We start from the raw sequence: 16,621 nt of genomic DNA, 5'->3' as shown, positions 1-16,621 counted from the left end.
GGTTAGGGGATACTGTGATACCCTTTTTACCTTTTGATGGAGAGGGATCCTGAGTTTTCAGGCCTTCTCTCCTTTGCTTTTTCATTTTAGTAGAAATGAGAGGGAACAATTCCTCTGGGATGCCCAGCATGGCTGCATGGGCATAAAACTCTACATCAGCCCAACCTGAGGCCTCTAGGTCATTACCTAAGAGACAGTCTACAGGTAAGCTAGGTGATACCACCACCTGCTTAGGGCCAGTAACTCCACCCCAACTAAACTCAATTATAGCTAAGGGAAGAAACTTAGTGGAGTTATGGACATCAATAATCTTATACTGTTGTCCAATGATGTGTTGATCAGGGTGCACTAGGTTTTCAGTCACCAAAGTGATACTGGCACCTGTGTCCCTGTAGGCCAAGGCCTCAACACCATTTATTGAAACTGTCTGCCTGTACTTATCCATTGTAAGGGGACAAGCAGCCAGTGTGGCAAGGCCAATGCCACTAGGTGTGACAGAAACTGTCTTGGGACTGACTACCCCAGTTTCTACTATGGACCCATAAGTGAACCCAACTACACCCTTAACTTGACTGTTGCCAGCAGTCCCACCACTAGTACCACTACTGCTAGGGGCACTAGAGCTTGATGTATTAGTGGTGGTAGGCTCAGGGGGTTTACCTGGACAGGACTTATCCCCTGGCCTATGGCCTCTATTTTTACATACAAAGCACCAAGGCTTTTTAAATTGTGTAGGTTGAGAAGAAGAGGAAGAATTTGTTTTATCCCCACCCCCTGAAGAGTCTTTAAGATTTGAAGTGGGATCTTTGGTTTTTACCCTTGTCCCCATGCTTATCTTGAGATTTTTCACCATCTTTCTTCTTATTGTTCTCTTTGTCACCCCCTGTATGAACTTTTCTGTTCACCCTTGTTCTGACCCATTTGTCTGCCTTCTTTCCCAATTCTTGGGGAGAGGTCAGATCAGAGTCCACCAAGTACTGGTGCAACAAATCAGACACACAATTATTAAGAATATGCTCTCTCAGGATCAAGTTATACAGGCTGTCATAATCAGTAACTTTACTGCCATGTAACCACCCCTCCAAGGCCTTCACTGAATGGTCAATGAAATCAACCCAATCTTGTGAAGACTCCTTTTTGGTCTCTCTGAACTTTATCCTGTACTGTTCAGTGGTTAAGCCATAACCATCCAGGAGTTCATTCTTAAGAACTGTAAAATTATTGGCATCACTTTCTTTCACAGTAAGGAGCCTATCCCTACCTTTTCCACTAAATGATAGCCATAGGATAGCAGCCCACTGCCTTTGAGGGACATCCTGTACAACACAGGCCCTCTCAAGAGCAGCAAACCACTTGTTAATGTCATCCCCCTCCTTATAAGGGGGAACTATCTTGTGCAGATTCCTGGAATCATGCTCTTTTGCAGGATGACTATGGGGAATACTGCTGCTGCCACCATGGGTTTCTAAACCCAGTTTCTGTCTCTCCTTCTCTACTTCTAAGGTCTGTCTATCCAAATCCAGCTGTTGCTTCTTGAGCTTCAGTCTGGTTTGTTCCACTCTCAATCTATTGAGCTCCCTTTCTAACAATCTGTCATCAGGGTGGGTGGGAGGGACATGTCTTGAAACAGAAGTATGGTGAGAATGGACAGAAGGAGACCTGTCCCTTACAGAGGGCACCCTAACAGCTTGGCTAACAGAAACATCAGTACCACTGTGGTGTGAATAAATGCTTTTGCTATGATGTGAGACAACACTATTTGTATGGTGTGTCTCTCCATCATTACCAACTATGCTAGACTGTCTAGTAATGGGCAGGCTAGGGAGTTTCTTTCCTGAATCTTTTCCTGGGGGAGTCCCTGGATCAGATTGGGAACCATTAGCTGCTTTTTCTACAGATGGGGCACTTCTAGCCTTATCCTGTTCTCTAAGCATGTTAAGTAACAGTTCCAAGGAAGGATTCTTCCCTACACTCAAACCTCTCTCTATACAGAGACTCCTTGCTCCTTTCCAGCTAAGGTGGTCATATGCAAGTTTGGACAGATCAACATTTTGGCCTGTGCCAGACATTTTTAGAGAGAGTTAAAGTGATAGAAAAAGAGAAAAAAAAAGTTTGTCAGAGCTTTTTGAAAGACAGAGAAAAAAACTTTTTAAACTTTTTAGAACTTTTTGAAAGTTTAGAAGTACTTTTCAGCACTTTAGAAAAGAGTGAAAAGAGGAAATGCAAAACTTTTTAGCACTGTGTACACACACTGACCTTGTTTTGTATATTTTTCTCTTATGAAAAGTACAATGACAAGAGTGGTAAGTAGTCTCAAAGCACTTATCCCACCGCTGCACAACCAATGTAGGAGGCTGGACTGGCTTGTAGTGAGTACCAAGGGGTACTTGCACCTTGCACCAGGCCCAGTTATCCCTTATTAGTGTATAGGGTGTCTAGCAGCTTAGGCTGATAGATAATGGTAGCTTAGCAGAGCAGCTTAGGCTGAACTAGGAGACGTGTGAAGCTACTACAGTACCACTTAGTGTCATATGCACAATATCATAAGAAAACACAATACACAGTTATACTAAAAATAAAGGTACTTTATTTTTATGACAATATGCCAAAGTATCTTAGAGTGTACCCTCAGTGAGAGGATAGGAAATATACACAAGATATATGTACACAATACCAAAAATATGCAGTATAGTCTTAGAAAACAGTGCAAACAATGTATAGTTACAATAGGATGCAATGGGGAAACATAGGGATAGGGGCAACACAAACCATATACTCCAAAAGTGGAATGCGAACCACGAATGGACCCCAAACCTATGTGACCTTGTAGAGGGTCGCTGAGACTATTAGAAAATAGTGAGAGTTAGAAAAATAACCCTCCCCAAGACCCTGAAAAGTGAGTGCAAAGTGCACCAAAGTTCCCCTAAGGACAAAGAAGTCGTGTTAGAGGAATAATGCAGGAAAGACACAAACCAACAATGCAACAACAATGGATTTCCAATATTGGGTACCTGTGGCACAAGGGGACCAAGTCCAAAAGTCACAAGCAAGTCGGAGATGGGCAGATGCCCAGGAAATGCCAGCTGTGGATGCAAAGAAACTTCTACTGGACAGAAGAAGCAGAGGTTTCTGCAAGAACGAAAAGGGCTAGAGACTTCCCCTTTGGTGGACGGATCCCTGTCGCCGTGGAGAGTCGTGCAGAAGTGTTTTCCCGCCGAAAGAACACCAACAAGCCTTGCTAGCTGCAAATCGTGCGGTTAGCGTTTTTGGACGCTGCTGTGGCCCAGGAGGGACCAGGAGGTCGCAAATTGGACCAGGAGGTAGAGGGGACGTCGAGCAAGACAAGGAGCCCTCTTAGCAGCAGGTAGCACCCGGAGAAGTGCCAGAAACAGGCACTACGAGGATGCGTGAAACGGTGCTCACCCGAAGTCGCACAAAGGAGTCCCACGTCGCCGGAGACCAACTTAGAAAGTCGTGCAATGCAGGTTAGAGTGCCGTGGACCCAGGCTTGGCTGTGCACAAAGGATTTCCGCCGGAAGGGCACAGGGGCCGGAGTAGCTGCAAAAGTCGCAGTTCCCAGCAATGCAGTCTAGCGAGGTGAGGCAAGGACTTACCTCCACCAAACTTGGACTGAAGAGTCACTGGACTGTGGGAGTCACTTGGACAGAGTTGCTGGATTCGAGGGACCTCGCTCGTCGTGCTGAGAGGAGACCCAAGGGACCGGTAATGCAGCTTTTTGGTGCCTGCGGTTGCAGGGGGAAGATTCCGTCGACCCACAGGAGATTTCTTCGGAGCTTCTAGTGCAGAGAGGAGGCAGACTACCCCCACAGCATGCACCACCAGGAAAACAGTCGAGAAGGCGGCAGGATCAGCGTTACAGAGTTGCAGTAGTCGTCTTTGCTACTATGTTGCAGGTTTGCAGGCTTCCAGCGCGGTCAGCAGTCGATTCCTTGGCAGAAGGTGAAGAGAGAGATGCAGAGGAACTCGGATGAGCTCTTGCATTCGTTATCTAAAGTTTCCCCAGAGACAGAGACCCTAAATAGCCAGAAAAGAGGGTTTGGCTACCTAGGAGAGAGGATAGGCTACTAACACCTGAAGGAGCCTATCAGAAGGAGTCTCTGACGTCACCTGGTGGCACTGGCCACTCAGAGCAGTCCAGTGTGCCAGCAGCACCTCTGTTTCCAAGATGGCAGAGATCTGGAGCACACTGGAGGAGCTCTGGACACCTCCCAGGGGAGGTGCAGGTCAGGGGAGTGGTCACTCCCCTTTCCTTTGTCCAGTTTCGAGCCAGAGCAGGGCTAAGGGGTCCCTGAACCGGTGTAGACTGGCTTATGCAGAAATGGGCACCAAAAGTGCCCATGAAAGCATTTCCAGAGGCTGGGGGAGGCTACTCCTCCCCTGCCTTCACACCATTTTCCAGAGGAAGTCCTTTGTTCTGCCATCCTGGGACAACCCTGGCTTGACCCCAGGGGGGCAGAAACCTGTCTGAGGGGTTGGCAGCAGCAGCAGCTGCAGTGAAACCCCAGGAAAGGCAGTTTGGCAGTACCAGGGTCTGTGCTACAGACCACTGGGATCATGGGATTGTGCCAACTATGCCAGGATGACATAGAGGGGGCAATTCCATGATCATAGACATGTTACATGGCCATATTCGGAGTTACCATTGTGAAGCTACATATAGGTAGTGACCTATATGACATATAGGTAGTGACCTATATGTAGTGCACACGTGTAATGGTGTCCCCGCACTCACAAAGTCCGGGGAATTGGCCCTGAACAATGTGGGGGCACCTTGGCTAGTGCCAGGGTGCCCTCACACTAAGTAACTTTGCACCTAACCTTTACCAGGTAAAGGTCAGACATATAGGTGACTTATAAGTTACCTAAGTGCAGTGTAAAATGGCTGTGAAATAACGTGGACGTTATTTCACTCAGGCTGCAGTGGCAGGCCTGTGTAAGAATTGTCAGAGCTCCCTATGGGTGGCAAAAGAAATGCTGCAGCCCATAGGGATCTCCTGGAACCTCAATACCCTGGGTACCTCAGTACCATATACTAGGGAATTATAAGTGTGTTCCAGTAAGCCAATGTAAATTGGTAAAATTGGTCACTAGCCTGTCAGTGACAATTTGAAAGAAATGAGAGAGCATAACCACTGAGGTTCTGGTTAGCAGAGCCTCAGTGAGACAGTTAGGCACCACACAGGGAACACATACATATAGGCCACAAACTTATGAGCACTGGGGTCCTGACTAGCAGGGTCCCAGTGACACATAACAAACATACTGAAAACATAGGGTTTTCACTATGAGCACTGGGCCCTGGCTTGCAGGATCCCAGTGAGACAGTGAAAACACCCTGACATACACTCACAAACAGGCCAAAAGTGGGGGTAACAAGGCTAGAAAGAGGCTACTTTCTCACACGCCCTCTGGCCCTATTATGGGTTTTCTGCTGGCCCAGCAGAAAACTCACCATAACATTAACGCTGGCTCGTAATTGAGCCGGTGGCAATGTTGCGGTGTGCCAGGTGCGACAACACCTGTCGCGCTTTTCACTGCCCATAATTCGGGCATTGAAAAGCACAACGGGCTTGTCTGTAGGGGCCCCTGCACAGCCTCATGCCAAGGGCATGGCCACTGCAGGGGTCCCCATGGGGCCCGAGCACCCTGCCTCTGCTGGCCTTTGCATGGCGGTGGGACCACCAGGCTGTTGACTGGCGGTGCCGGCGGTCGGACCGTGGCTTCTCCGCCACGGTCATAATGGGGAGGCCGGACCACTGCTTTGGCGGCGGTCAAACCTCCACTGCGAGTCTGGCGGTCCCAAGACCGCCAGACTCGTAATGAGGGTCATAGTGTAATGTGTATTTTTGGGGAAGTAGCATACAGGAATTTAGGATGAACATTGGAGGATGCAGTAGAGGGAGTGATGGCGACTGCCAGGTGACCCTTCAATGTGAAACACTTATGTTGGAACATCTACAGTCTTCAATTCAATGAGCTCCACCATTCACAACTCCTGCAAATAACCTGGCACAAAGGACAAGAGGAAGCTGTCACGATTGAAAGCTTACACTTTTCCCAGCACAGTTTGTGAGCTTTTGTCCAATAATAATCCAGGATAAGGCTGGAGACACACCCCGTTTTCTACCCTGGCTTCTGATTGGGCGTAAATGCATTTGATTAATGCCTCTATGACTCTATGGCACGCTTTCCCCATATACAGGACTTTCGCATCTAGGTAAGATGTGAAAGTGACAACAATCCGCAACTTACAATAATATTGAATAACAACCAGTGTGGGGATTGCATGAATAAGCTTGTCGAATAGAATCAAGGATGTCATTTGGTACGAAGACATCCATGGAAAACTATGAGACATGGAAAGCTCGCCTACCAACAGTGCGAGGGGCACACAGGGACACAACTGCCAACTGGTAGGCCATGTTGGCATCACTAAAGAATCAGCAGGGCTCCCAACAATGGAAGACTGCCATGCTGGGACCTGATAAAAAATGATTGTTCACACAGTTCCTAAAGCAACAAAGGCAGCAACGTAATAAAGCAGCTAGACTCCTAAAGCTTGTGCACTCGGAAAGCGCCCACCTTAGCTTGTTCCTAGAACTAAGAAGGTAATACAAGATGGCATTATGGGAAGCTAAGCAGGCCCACGGGGACCAGGAGTGGATCAAAATTGTGGAGGTTTGTATGGTAAAGAATACCAAGCCACTTTGGTCCATCATTAACCAACTTGAGCAATGGTTCGTGGTAGTCCTGAGCAACGCGTTGTCAGAGGAGCATTGGATAGTCCACATCTCTTCATTTTATCAGAATCAGAAGGCGGGCGAATTACCATCCAACACATGCACCAAGACAGCCCCCTTCAACTTTGAGGATCAAAAATAAAAGTGAGATTACGCATCTGCAGAAGCAGCGGGCCTATGGTCCAAATGACCTGCCTGTAGGATTATTTAAAAACAAGCAAGTTTTATGGAGCAGCCAAATATGCAAAATGTTTAATGCCTGCATTACGAATACTAAGATACCAGGCAATTTTACAACCTATCTATAAGGAAGCCCCTTTGGGAACCCAGACAGTTACCGTACAATTGCGCTGCTCAATATTGACGTAAAAATATTTGTGGGCCTCCTGGGGACTTAGAAGCCCAGGCTGCAAATTTAAACTTAATACCCCTAAATAAAACTGTCTTCCCCTTTCATTCAGCACCTCTGACAACCTAAAACCATTTGGCTATGCTACCCGAAAAATACACAAGGAGGAAACTAGTCCATGTTGTGGTAGGTCTGAAAATCTTACCTGGTAAGTTTGCCAACTTGTTGAATGCCGCTCAGAGCAGAGCATTTCTACTGCCGCACAGTACCTCTGCAGCACAAATCAGACTGGAATTTGGAATCCAGCAGGAAGAACTACTTCACTGTTAAGACAGACAATCCTCAACTCACAAAAGGCCCTGAATTAGACAGAAATTGGTCCTAACAAGCCCCAGAATCCAAACAGGTGGTCAGAGAGAATTGCAACGACAGTCAAGCACCTGCAGGCTGAGTATTTTTGGTAAAAAAGCTTACCACACAAATCCAATTACTAAATAAACAAATTAAGCAGCTCTTTTTGAGCAACGACAACGATAAGTTCAGCTTATGTTCTCATGGATGGATGACTATCAACCCTTACAAGGTGCCTGCTACTCAACCGTACATGGCTGCCTTATTAAAAAAAAATCACTGAAAAAATAAACATGCTCCATATTAGACTTGGTCTGCCCCTTCGCTTGATGCAGCTCCAAAATGGATTTTTCCCTCAAACTGCAAGAGATGCAGGCTATGTACATACCTTCGGGAGTACTTTTTGCATATCCTTTGGATATGCAGTGATCTGCTCCCTTGGCATAAAATCTACCACAGAAACATCCTAAATGGCAATGGGTTAAGGACACAATCCTGTTCTGTCTAAAGGGGCTGACACCTCAATAAATGGCATGCTTTGCGAAATATATATTAAAAGCTGACTGCCTACTCAAGCAAGCCTCTCTCAAGCAAGAAGTAAGTTTGAACACAGCAGTCTAATAGCGTCTGCACTATGTCTAACTCCTTCCTTTTAGTTTATTACCATGCCGTATGACAAACTTGCACTGCACTTTGACTCGCCATTGACCTCTCACCCTTTTGTGGTTAGGCTCCTGAGCTAGCATAATAAAACAGTGAGTCGCCTTTATAATGCAGAACTTTAAGTATGGGCATGGTACCGTGGCTGCTCATTTTTTCTCCTGACCCCTAGCCTTATCCGTGACAAACATTGTAGCATTTGAACTTTAGTTCACAGCTCAGCTGCCTTTTAATCTACCATTATTTGTATATTGATACCTCTGTTTTTTTAGTCTTATGGTGTTCAGAGCACCCATTGAATCGTCTGTGCTCTGGTGTTAACATTTTTTTGTTGCTGATTGCAATTGTTTTTCATGTTAGCATGGAAACTCTTTCAGCTGCCATGCGCTATTGCTTGAGGCTAGCACAGCATGTTAATGACATATTGCTAATGTATAAATGCAGGCTGTACTGACATCGCCTCACAATACCAATGGGAATGTGGAGCCCCCTGTTCTGCTAACATAATGTTGCATTTCTTACGTGTAAACAATCAGCGTGATGGTTTCCATGTAAAAGCTGTGACAAGTGGAGCAAGTGGTTGAACAATGAGGAAGGAATATGTTGTGGAATGCTGTTCTGGTGCCCCCAATGGCGCTGCCACTTCACCTTTTGCAGGTGAACCAATTATCCTTACGTTGTTCCATTTAGAGTAGGCCTTAGAATCCTCTGTTGTTTTTCTATGAATCTGTGTTGTTCCTGAGGAAGGTCAGTGATGTGCGTCTCCAGTTCTTGAACTGTGGGTCTCCCGTCAGTTATCGAAGATTCTCTTTCGGTCACAATTCCACACAGGTTTTTTTTTTTTTTTGTTTAGCCCTCAAGAGATGCTTGTTTTTTTAGAGAGTGTCTCAGCCCCACCCCGCAGCTTTTGAATCATCCTCATGGAGCAGATGGCAGTCTCACCTGTGCCACATTAGTTTCAGTGGTCTCATCTCATCTCTGGAGACTCTTGATCTCAAACCCTGTGGATACCGTCTTTGGTTCAATGCAGTCTTTACCAAGTCTCCCGATTGTGTCATCTTCCTTCCTCAATGAGGCTCCTGATGTCACACCTGATACCATCATGGTGGTCAAGTATATTATTCACTGCCTATCACAGCAGATTGAATAATACGGGTTGACTGGCTCAAAGCTCACTACAGTGCATCCGGAATCATTGGCTGATGGCTCCACCCACTAGAAGAAAACTCTTGTGTAGGATATCAAAAGCTTGCAAAAACATTGACACTTATTCATGTGTGAGTAGAGCTTTTGGGTCAAGGAATTTTCCCTTTGACTTACAGTTTCAGGGTGCCACAAACTATGTTATAAGCTGATGATCATCCCAAGTCATCTCAATGTATTCCCCTGGTATCACAGTTTGAAAATGGAGAGATATTACAATATCCTTCCCCTGGTGATACCAGGATGTAAAAGAGGTGTAGGACTCAATGGACGATTCTTTGCATAGCTCCAACAAAGCTCCACATATCCTGTCCCCTTTTCTTTCCTCGATCATCACTATCTTTAAATAGTATAAGACATACACCATCACATGGACAGCTAACATCTACCTGCTTCCTCCTCAGAAGAGGCGTCAAAGGTTAGGGAGTAGATATACAAGTAGCCTTCAACTCCATGTCTTTTCTTTGTAAATGGAGAATTGTCTTTGTTGTTGTTAAACCAGGGACCATTCTTCCTTAATGCATTTTTCACATACTCATTAAGACCTAGCTCGACCATTGGCTCAGAATCCCGTGGAATGGGGTGACATATATGCAGCACCTGCAACTTATCTAAGGAGATGGTAATCATTACTCCAGGGGACTACCTGACACACTCTACCTTTCAAGCTAACATTTTACTCCTTTTTAAAGTAATCAGTAGAAACTGTGATGTATACATTAAAGGGCTTATGACAGTCATACATGTGCATTGCCTGAGTAAGATCAGCATTGCCTAATACGACCCAACCACGCACCCATCTCACTCTTGTCTACGAGATAACTGTACCTGTATACATGTATCCTGTACATAGTTAAGCATTCCATGACTTTTGTAAGTATAATAAATATTAAATTACTGCATAGAAATGAAAGTACACATCATTAGGACTACTTTCCTCCTAACTTAATTTAATCATGAACATACCTTGGCAGACTAGTGACTTTATTTGTAGTCTATACAAAATGTGCTTCTGCCTGCAAGTCAATCACCTGTAGGAGTAAAACGGCTAGGTTTTCATAGAAAGCCCTTAAATCTTCCTAGTTTCAAGTGCTATGTGCAAGCACCAGTCCATGTTGTTCATTAAATTGTGACCCTGGGAGCCGAGAAATGACTTTTATGCCTAAAGCTTTATAACTCTATTAATGTTGGTGGTCCATGTGAATTATGTTGAGCAATTCTCCTTGGCCAGTAACATGTCACAAATGACCCTTTTTAAAATTTGGCAACAATATTCCCCCCGCCTTTGAGTGCATTACAGCACTTTATAATAATATTTCAGGGCTCTAGATTATTTGTGTGAATAGGGGCAAGCATGATGTATATATAATTATTTTTAATATTTTAACGTTTCTAAAAACAGTTTTTCAAAAAGGAGTCTGATGATATGTTATATATTAATAACACCTTCTTAGGAATTGTTTTAGATACTCCTATGATTTACTTTTTTTGTCTTTCAATACTAATGGCTTAAACGATATTGAAAAAGCACAGGTGACACATCATCCTTCAGTAATTGTATTACAGTAGACACATATCCCAACAACAAAATGAAATAATTTTCAAATTTTCAAAACATGGGTGGTCTTTAAATGCCTCTCATCTGCCGCAGCCACACATGCAGGCGTGCAATGGTGTTCAGTTAATTGCACCATTCGCCTTCAATTATACTAGTGAGCCTGTACATCCTGGTTGAGGATAATCCTGATTCATTCCATTCCATTTTTTCATTCACCTGTGTCCAGTACGGGTAAGATAATTATAAGCAGATGCTTTAATTTCTCGAAAAATCCCACTATTCACACCAAGAATTGAGCAAGAAACAATTGAAAGTGGTGTCAAGGGTGTGGACCCATGAAGGACGCAGTTCCCACATAAGGGGAATATACCTGTGTTTCGGGTAGATTTTGCTCAGCCAGTCCAATTGATTTCTTCCTGACTACAACGTCATTTAATTTTCCATTCTTGGTAGTATTACCAATGTTTTGTAAGATCACTCAGCATTGGAGTTTCAGATAAGGGGGTTTTGAAAGGTTCAGACACCTAGAAAATGGGTTCTTAATAAAACATACCTAGGAAATGTACGTTTGGTAAGAGAAATAATGGGCGACATCACTCAGTACTGATAACAATAAAGGATATACCTACAGGAAAGACCCAGTTGGCAGAAAAATTAGATCTAGAAGCTTGGGTCACAACTGCCCGTGAGGCAGATATGCAAGGAGACACAGAAGAAAAAAGAATATCTTTTGAAAAGACCAACGGACTAGAACTAAACTCCATCAATATTATTACTCCTGAACTATGTAATTAACTCTGCATATCAGCAAAAGTATATGAGGAAAATAACTTTGCTGGTAGATTTTTAGCTTGGCAGTCCGATGAGAAAGCTGACCAAAATACAATAAACTTGCTCAAGTGCCTGAAAACCAGATCAAGTCTTTCCACCCCACAACAAATACATTTGACCTTTCACGATCACTTTAAGCACATATACAGTCACAATCAGCCCTGTAGACTAAAAAAAAGTAAATTAGTTCTTGGAGAAGTTACCCATCCATTGGCTAACCCACGAGGATGTAGCCTCACTAATAAAACCATTTAAGATGTAAGAATTATACTGAGTAACCTCTACTTTGTCAGCTGTAAAGGTCTTCGGACTGGATGGCTATTCTGCAGTTTCCAAATTATTTCATAATGACCTTTGTCTAACTGTATGTTATCAGGAGGCGCTATTCCCTCTTCCTTAAATGCAGGTGTAATTGTAACATTTTTTAAGAAGAACAAAAGCCTCCAAGATGTTATTTTGTATGTAAGATTTCTCTTTTAAATACCAACTACAAGATTTGTTATAAAACTAATGACAAATTGTTTTAACACTATAGCCGGTAAGTTAATACCTCGAGATCAGAATGGTTTTATACTTGGGCATCAGCTGCATACAAACATGAGCTATGTAATGGTTGTGCTTGAAATTTTTTCTATGAGAAATTAACCCACAGTGATATTTTTACTCAACGTCGAGAACGTTTTCAGTCTAGTGGCTTGGGATACCTTTTTATATACTAGTACATTTGGGGTACCGAACAAATTATATTGATTAATGCTGGATTACATAAGGGTGCAATAGCTAAGTTAGTTGTCAATATAAGTTGTGCTTTTAGTTTAGAAATTAAAAGAAGGACTAGGCTGGATTGCCCATTATCTCCTATCCTATTTGTCCTTTTTATAGCGCTCTTTGTAATCGCAATTAGAAAGGATAGCATTATTTGCTCCCCATGCCACATATGCCAAAAATAAATTGTATGCAGATGTCATAGGCCCTCATGATGAGTGTGGCGGTCTCAAGACTGCCACACTCGCGATGGCGGTCAGACCTCCGCAGACAGGGCAGTCCGACCACCCCATTATGATTGCGGCGGAGCTGCCACGGTCAAACCGCAGGCCCCGCCAGGCTGCAGTTAGCCTGCAGCCTGCCTGCAGCCTGGTGGTCCCGGAGGTTGTAATCCGCCAGGCAGCGTGCTAGCAGCGCTGCCCTGGGGATTACGAGTCCCCATCCGCCAGACTTTCCATGGTGGGAAACACTGCCATGGAAAGGCTGGTGGAATGGGGGTGTCGGGGGCCCCTGCACTGCCCATGGACTTGGCATGGGCAGTGCAGGGGCCCCCATGCACAGCCAGATATCGCATTTCACTGCTCGAATTACGAGCAGTGAAATGCACGGGGGTGCTGCCACACCCGACGCACCACAACATTGCTGCTGGCTCAATTATGAGCTGGCGTCAATGTTATGGTGAGTGCTCCGCTGGGCCAGTGGAATACTCCTAAAATGGTGGGCAAAAAACCTCCAGGACTGGCGGTCTTTTGCCTGCATCGGCTTCAGTGGTCCTAGAAAAAGACCGCAGAAGTCATAATGTGGCCCATAATGTTTTTTTCTAAAACCTGATCAATTATGTCAAAAGAGAGTGTTTAAAATGTTTACATTATATCAGGCTCTGAGGGGATATAACATTAATAAACACAAGACTAAAGTCGAATTAAGTAGCTACTCAGTGGAAAGTTTAGTACCTGGGTCGCAGGGCTGCTATAATCAAGATCCCAAAGGATATCTAACCATTACATTCACCAATCAAATAAGTGATCTCTATACAATAAATGATGAGCTGGTATTAGTAAAAATTAATTTCCTATTATTGAAATGGAAGTTATTACCCCGTACGATTCCTGGTAGGGTTGGTTTGATGAAAATGACAAGGCTCCCTATGCTTAACTTTAACTTTTTTGCTGCCCCTTGCGTATTGTACATATGTTTTTGTAAGAAATTAGATTCATTCATTTTCTCATTTTTATGACCGGGCTCCTGTCATAGGTTAGCACTCAGCACTTTACAAGGTTTGATTAAAGAGGGAGGGTTAGCATTACCCAATTTTAAAACATAATATTTTGTTTATTTTGCACAGTACTCCTTTATCTTTAAGGAAAATCAACAACACCAGTTTTGTCAAGATAAGGAACTTATAGAAACTATGCTGCAAGACAACAATATTGGCAATACATTACACCTAGTGAAATGCACTAAAAAGTTTGACATAGAATACTTTACTGGTTTTTCGCCAAGAAAACCCAAAGTTAAAATCACTTTGAGATTCCATATGCATGAATGTGAACCCGTCTTCAAGACTAGGGGCTAGATGTAGGAAAAAAGCAATTTGCGACTTGCAAATTGCGAGTCCCTGCGACTCGCAATTTGCAAGTTGCAAATTGCTATGCAGTACGGTGTCTCAGACACCGACTGCAACTCGCAATGGGGTCGCAATGACCCACCTCATGAATATTCATGAGGTGGGTCGCAAATTGCGGCCCCATTGCGAGTATAGGCACTCGCTAACATGGAGGCCTGCTGACGTCAGCAGACCTCCATGTTAGCGACCTGCTTTTAAATAAAGCAGTTTTTTTTTTTTGAAGGGAAAACGAGCTGCACTTAAAAAAAAAACGAAACCTTTAGTGGACCACTCCCTGCCCTGAAAAAATATTTTGGGCTCCAGTCACAAACTGGAAGGGGTCCCATGGGGACCCCTTCCAATTTGCGATTGGGTTACCATCCACTTGAAGTGGATGGTAACTGCGATAGTATTTGCGACCGCATATGCGGTCGCAAATGGTATTGCATCCCAATGCGACTCGCAAATAGGAAGGGAACACCCCTTCCTATTTGCGAGTCTGAAATGCATTTTGCGAGTCGGTAACGACTCGCAAAATGCATTTCTGCATTGGGATACGCGTTTTGCGACTCGCAAACGGCAAATGTTGCCGTTTGCGAGTCGCAAAACGTTTGCTACATCTGGCCCTTGGTTTCTTGAAACAAAATGACCATCAAAAGGTTCTTGAAACAAAATGATAGTGCTATGGAAATTGACTGGGTTTTCCAGAAAAAAATGATTTGCTTACAGAAGATAAATGGAAAACATCACTGGAAAATAAAGCAGAATTACAATAGGCAATAATTTATTTGTTGGCCCTTTAATGCCCCTCATATAGCCCTTAAAGAGCTTTCTTCCTGACCTATATTTGACTTGGATAAATTGCTTTTTAATTTGGTTTAATGCAGTACTTGGAAAAAAGCTGGGAGTTGGAGCCAATATTTGACAGAGCATAAACAGTTACATGTGTTCCAAAAAACTTCTACTACGTAGGATAAACAAGAAGATATCATTATATCCCCAGAGACTTTGCAAAAAGTTAATGAGTTTAATTTTACACCCCTTGGGAACATTAAAATTAGTTTGTCTTGAAATTGATCTAAACCTATACCCCAAGGCATCTAGGTAAAATGTACACATATTGTACAATTAATTGCTTTAGATTCCCTGTGAGTGACTGATTTTATGAAGCAGCATAACATAAATAAGATAAATTGATGGCAATGTGAAATAGAAATCGGAAATATATTTCTGTAGTTGTTATGAAGGGGTTGCCTGTGGCAGAAACCCACAACAAACCATATTTCTGGACTTTTCAATTTTGAGAAAATAATCCCAAAACTAGCCCACATCTCTTGCTCGACCTTTTGCATAACCTACAAAGAAGTACAAACTGGCATCCAGGTCAAAATCTGTGGAGGAGTATGAAAGACAAGTAACAATAGCTTCACCAGGCTCAAGGGAAGAAACATGAGAAATAAAAAAAATATTCCAGGGCTTTTCATGCCATGTATCAAATGTATGGAATGCTGTCCTTAACAAAATCTGCCAATCATCAACTTTTGTTTATGTCCGAAATAAACATGTGTCACGTCTTCTTACAACACCTCATCATTCCCATCAGGGTATTTTGGAAAAACATCTCACCCACTCTGCTGTTACTACCCCCTCTTATTGTACAGTCTTCCATTGCTTTAAGATTAATGACTAAGAAATCATATTTAAAGTGACATAGCTTATAATAGTGTCTTGCTTATTTTTTGCTTTGTTAAATTTAGAATGATTAGCTGCATACTTTCAAACCTGTGTCATAAATGGCGTCCCCACTTCATCTAATATGATCTATGCATGAATGAATGACATGACATTCATAACCTTGAGGGGCACCTTGGAGCTAAAATCAGAGGACACAGAAAACTTGTCTAACCTCAACTGACATATGGGAAATAAAAGGAATTGAACAATGTCTGTTAGGGCTGGGGGAAAAAGCCAGGTTTTCAGGAGCTTTCTGAAGGCATCAATGTTAGGAACTAATTTCACAGTGAGTGAAAACTAATCTAGGCCATTGCCTCAAGGACGGATATAGATTTGACACTTCTAGTTTGTAACCTAAACTTTGGAATCCTTACCAATTTATTATTAGCAGATCTCTCTCTGTAGAAAGAATAAGCCAAAAAATGATCTAAAAGAAACTTGGGGTCAGTTTGATGAAATGTCTTCTAAGTTAAGGATTAAATACAGTCCATTTTTCTACGAGAAGCCAGTGAAGATGCCATAAACCCTTATTAGTAGAACTGGTCTGAGAAAGTTTAAGGATCAATCTGACTGCCGTGTTTTGAACCACCTGCAACTTCTTGATTAAATATCTAGGCTGATCCAAATAAAAAATGTTACGTTAGTTAAGTCTTGAAGTGATCAAGGCATGCAGAACATCTTTCTTGCTGAGAGAGGGAGAACATCGAAGTAATTTTTAAGGCTCTTGATTACAGAGAAACAGATCCCCAAGACCAAAGTGACCTGTTTGAGAAAGGATAGCTCATTCTAAAACTTAAAATCAT

At 43.2% G+C, this 16,621-nt stretch overlaps 1 protein-coding gene across 12 annotated transcripts in view; it reads left to right on the top strand.

The window, feature by feature from the left end:
* PKNOX2 (PBX/knotted 1 homeobox 2) overlaps positions 1–16,621 on the top strand; it is a 3,670,033-nt gene that overhangs the window by 304,445 nt on the left and 3,348,967 nt on the right. The gene's annotated exons all lie outside the window — the stretch shown is intronic.

Source organism: Pleurodeles waltl, chromosome 3_1 (genome assembly GCF_031143425.1).
Source record: "Pleurodeles waltl isolate 20211129_DDA chromosome 3_1, aPleWal1.hap1.20221129, whole genome shotgun sequence".
Lineage (NCBI taxonomy): Eukaryota > Metazoa > Chordata > Amphibia > Caudata > Salamandridae > Pleurodeles > Pleurodeles waltl.
Note: the sequence above shows the minus strand (reverse complement) of the source record. Positions and strands in the feature narration are given on the sequence as shown.